The sequence below is a fragment of the Anolis carolinensis genome, chromosome 6, assembly GCF_035594765.1.
Source record: "Anolis carolinensis isolate JA03-04 chromosome 6, rAnoCar3.1.pri, whole genome shotgun sequence".
Classification (NCBI taxonomy): domain Eukaryota; kingdom Metazoa; phylum Chordata; class Lepidosauria; order Squamata; family Dactyloidae; genus Anolis; species Anolis carolinensis.
Genome location: NC_085846.1, coordinates 104,844,387 through 104,849,870, shown reverse-complemented (window position 1 = coordinate 104,849,870; position 5,484 = coordinate 104,844,387). Strand labels below are relative to the sequence as shown.

General features: G+C 36.6%; 1 long non-coding RNA gene across 1 annotated transcript; it reads left to right on the top strand.

Annotated features, from left to right (window-relative positions):
• The first annotated feature begins 2,030 nt into the window (after nt 1-2,030).
• LOC134292412 (uncharacterized) lies at nt 2,031-3,545 on the top strand. Its single transcript, XR_009999657.1, has 2 exons — nt 2,031-2,926; nt 3,218-3,545. It is a non-coding gene; the product is annotated as an uncharacterized LOC134292412 (long non-coding RNA).
• Nucleotides 3,546-5,484: the final 1,939 nt, after the last annotated feature.

The following is a 5,484-nucleotide window of genomic DNA, read 5'->3' as shown; positions in this document are numbered from 1 at the left end:
GGAGTTGGAGTCACAAACATCTGGAGGGCCACAAGTTGTGTAGGTCTGCATTAGAGCTTGGAAAGTTACTTTTAGAAGAAGAAATGTAATAGCATACTGAAGTCATCTACTACTGAGCGAGAAGAGTATGATATCCTTGATCCAAGAACATTATCCTACCACTGCTCAAGCTATCCCACCCTTCAGAACTCCTCTTGGATCATGAAGGTACAAAATGTTCATTTCTACTTTTAAATAATAAAAATCTTAGCTGAGATATGTTTGAGCAATGACAAAGTCAGAGAGAATTTTCATTGGTGCTTTCCCATTAATGAATGGCCCAACAGAAATTGCACTAAGGCTGGAAATAGTCATTGATTCCATGAAAACCACTAAAATATTTGTGGCCATATTCTGTAGTGCTTTTAAAAATGAACGCTAGTAAAATATTTTTCCAAAAATAACTTGAGGTTGGGGAACTACTTGAAAATTTGTAGCTGATAAAAGTGGAATTTTCTACACGTCACAGGGATCCTGTTGCTAGACTGCAGATATTTTCTTTTTGTGGTGGAATTAATTTCCTCCTGTTTAAATTGCCTTACATGGCACTTTATACTTGGCTGCAGTGGTTTTATTTGTCCAATGCTCTTATTATTATCAATTTAAAAAAAAACATTTTGGTTAGTTCATGACTCACTGACATTTTGTTAGTAAAATAATATGTTTTTCATGTTTTGTGTGTGTGGGAGGGGGGAGGAGGGTTGGACAAATGGTCAAAAGCAGCAAGAGACTGCATGGTTGCATACATTACAAAAATAAAGTCTCTATTAGATAACCTTGGATGTGTTTCCATTGCTCAGGTTAACCTACCGCATAAGTTACAGCATAGATAAAAATGCATGAGTGAGGAGCCATCTTTGGTCTCTCAGGGAAAAGGTGAAACAAAAATAAATAATAATGACATGATCGGTAAAGGAACTGAGTAGAAAAAGAATGCACTGTGGAAGTGAGAACTCCAGCTGACTTTCCAATGCAACCCCCTCAAGCTGTTTAAGCGTCTGCAAAGTGACTCCATTAGCACAGAAAACTGCTGCAATAATCATGGAGCCAAAAGGCAAAATATTAGAAGAGTGATCCAGGCTTAAGTGTTTCCACTACATTTAATAAGAACAGGATTAAAATTATAATTAAGAAGTCCCCCAAAATGTTTATTTCCCATTGTAGCATTCTTTATTGTCCTATTTCTCAAAAAGCAATCCTCAGAAACATACTGGTATGTATTGTCATTTCAGGCAGACCCACAGTAAAGCACAAGGCAAAATATGAGCCAGTATTTGAATTATGTGATATTCCTCTTCTACAATATCAAAGCCTATCTACACAACTATTAAATCACTTCAAAAGTCACACTTAAGGAACAAAATGCATGCTTATCTTTTGTTAAGCTACACATTTGTTGTCCTTCATTATATCTTCATTATTTGGGAGTAGGAAGGATTGATGATCAACCATGAAAGGATGAACCAGACACAAAGTTTTTGGGTTAAACAAGGGCCACTTTATTTGACCTAAAATCCTATTTAATGTTAGATACACATGAATAAAAAGAGGAAGGGGAGCAACCTAAGGTGGGTCTGGCTGAAGCCAGATATCAACCTGTGACCACCTTCATGGATTCCTTTGGGCAAAATACCTGGCCCTGAAGTGAAATCCAATGCTGTGAATTACTCATCCCAGCCAACCTTTACTTAGAAGGAGAAAAAACCCAGGGCCTTCTCTCCCAAGTTTCATACTTTCAATCTATTTTAAGCTTAATGTTTTGTATGTGTTTAAAGCACTGAATAATTGCCATATATAAGCTGTCTTGAGTTCTCTTTGGGGTAGAGAAGGACGGGATATAAATAGGGTAAATAAACCTCCCCATATTATGCCAAAGGGGCATCCTTTACCACAGGTCCTGGATGCATGTTATTTGTAACCATTGTCAATGTCTTAGCAAAATGAATGGATTTTTTTTTAGAAAGAAATAACAATAAGAGACTGGATGTCCATGAACTTTTGTTTTGTTATTCAAAAACCTCAGTCTCTTGATCTCTACAGTCTGAATCATCCATTACCTTTACTTCTCATCGGTGGCCTCTTGAATGATAACCACATGGAGACATCTTCATGTGGCCTGCTGTGTGTAAAACAGATTCCCCACATGAGTTGTGCAATTTCCACCATGCTGTCATGAGTCAGTTTTGCCTCCATCCCTCATTTCCCATTACTCCAGTCAGTTTGGAAAAGCTTACATTTCCCTTCGCTTAGTAGATACATGTTTCTTAAATAACTGTACTAAACTGGAACCAGATGAGGTTTGCAAAATGTGTCAGAGATTGCTCCATTCTCAGGAGTTTTTCCTCCCTCAGATTTGATCTCCTACTGGGCCAAAGCTTTACAATTGGTGACCTTTTTGCTTGGGTCTCAAAGAAATGGCAGTAGGGATCGGTAAACCCACTGGCTTGGTATTATTGTCCTTGCAATTGATCTTCTGTACTTAGAAACATTTTCCTTAGATGTCCCAGTTTCTTTCATGCTTTTCTCATTTTGGTGTAATTAATGACATGTGGATGAAAAAAAACAAGTTCCCTTGAAATAATTTGACTCCACATTTCTCATATCGCCTTTTGAGCCTTCTCAAACTTTGACGCTTCAATTTTATTTCCAATGAGGGCCACCTGCTGTCATACATACATCCCTGGCATTTGGGACATATGAAAAAACTTACTACATAGAACATTCAACATTTTCCAAGCCAATACTCAATACTGTAGCAAGGATGTGTGAGAAATTCATGCTGTTGAAGAGTTTTTTCTCTTCCCCTTCCAGATTTACCAGCTCGACACCTCCTGGACAGAACATAACTGCAGATGCAATTTGAGGTCAAAAGTCCATAGATTGCCAGGTGTGTGTTGCTTTTCATCAAATAAAGAATATGTTTGCTAATATAGTTCCATGAAAAATATTCCATAAACCTTCTTCTGCATATATTTCTAAAATGCATTTTAATGTGGTTTGGACAACCTGGTCATACGTCCATGAATGCATCTCTTAGGAAAAATATATATGCAAATTAGAACACATATATAGAACACAACTTGTATGTATGTATAATACATATGACATTAATAGGACATTAGCCACAAATACAACTAATAGGACATTAGCCACAAATACCCTTTTATCTTTCTTTCAGAGTCTTACTTGTGGCCAAAGTGGTGAAAAGCTCTATCATCATCTAGAAGGGACAACTATGACTAGATTTAGGCATCTTTTGAATATGGGGTTGGCTCCCACCAATATAATATTGCATTATTATTCTGAATATTAACTGGGACAACTTAAAAGACACAAATGAAAACACAATCCCTGCTATTTTGCATGGCTCTGAGAACCAATCAAAAGAAAACTCTCAGTCCCCATTTCTCTATCCCCAGGCGATAAAGAAAATTTGGTTTATTTCTTCTCTTTAATGTGCACTTAAAGAATGTCTTCAAGAAAATAAACAAAATGTCTACTCTGCAGTCACTTTGTCTATTTTTTTCCCAGGCTTTTCTATTTGAAATGGAAATTATTTGTTTAGAAACTGCAATAGAGGACTTGAAAAGAAAACCCAACAACTATGAAATGTATGCATCTATTTTATGAAGTGCAATTTTTACAATAACCTGTGTTGATGCAAAAAATGTATATACTTCCATGCATTTTTAACATCTCTGTGGTTTGGGATATTTAAATAACCCTGTGGGAAAGGTCATGGCAGTCCGAGAGACTAATCCACCAGCTCTCCCTTGGACCAACTGGGAAAGCTTCTCGATGCATTTCCCCTATTAAATTTGATAACCACATGGGCTTACATGTTTTCCCACTCAGCTATAACCAGATGATGTACAGATGAGAAATACAGGTTTCTGTATTTGGCTGCCAGTGCATTTTTGAGTGAAAATTTGGAGGAAATCTCTGAAGGCTCTTACACTATAGTCATAATGCAATTCCAAGGGGACTACTTGCAGTTTTCAATTTTCAGACAGGAAACACAAATGTGGTTCAGTCCCAATTTATATGAGTTTATGTGACAGTGTTGGGGAAATCTAAAACGATGGAGAATGCAAGTGATATCAGTATTGTCAGGAACCCAATTATACCTAACCTCTTAACATCTTTGTCATATTGAATGTATATAGGAGAAGGTGGATGTAACACATACTCCCTCTAGAACAAGGATGTAAAAATCTGTCAGTTTCATTTTTACTGTGTTTTCATCCTGTCCAATTTCCATATCTGACAATGTGAGGCTTTTTTTTCTCCTTACTGAATGAAACTCATAAATGTTTTATTATAAATCCTTTTCCCCCTTAGGTAACTCACCCTTTAACCTATTGATTAAAGCATGTTTGTATGAATTTTCCAAACATGCATGTTTCTTATTGTGTGCATTAATTTGTATATAATCAGGAAAATATAATTGACATCCCATATGATGGAAACTGGGAAAAAACCCACATGAAATATAGTAACCTTGCAGATCGTGAATCAGAGAACTCAATTTAGATCGTTCAATTAAAAAGGGGGAAGAACATCTATTATCTCAGCTCCAGGAATATTGGCTATGATAATATATCCCAATTTCTCACAGCAAGAAAGAAATTATTGAAATTATTCATTTCTACCTTTGAGGAGAAAGTCAGGGTACATCTGGTCTGTAAAATTAATTCAGTTTGACCTGTAGATATGTTGACCCAAGTTTTTACTAAAATGTCTAGACTTATACTTGAGTATATATAGTATATTATGCAAGCACAATGTAATATCTTGGGCATGGTTTTAGTTGGCCTGTTTGCCTTAGTTGTAACTATCTTTAAATTCAAGTATGGGATGTGTTAGAAATCCAAACCAACAAGTGAAGGACTCAGTCAGTTGAAAAGATCTGATTCTCAGCACCATATATCACACATCTCTCATGGCCTAAGTTTCTAGTACTGTCAAAAGAAAGCAGCCTGTAAACCTGTTCTTCTTAAAGATTAGTTTTGCTTGCCAATGTTCTGAGGCAGGGGGGAATCCTTCATATATAACTTGGCCAAAATCTTTGAATTTGGACCTCGTTAAAGACTAGATTCAGTTTCTCATTAGGTTTTCTTTCCCAAAATCTGGAATTGATTCAGTTTTCAGCATCTATCCTTTTACAACAAAAATACAGCACTTGCATGCGTCATATGACCTGTTTCTTCACAGTTTCCTTTTCTTTCACCCTGCCATCCCTTAGAAGGATTTTTCACATGACCAGCAAGTCTAGCTTACCTCATCTTTAGCTTGTCTAGCTGGCTGTGCTTATCCTTGTTCTTCACTTGACAAAAGGAATTTGCACTTTATTACGGTATGGGAACATTTTGTTATGTTTTTCTTTTTCATAGGGATTCCACAGGGCTGCCTACCCTTCAAGGCAGAGAAAATAAACAGAGTCAG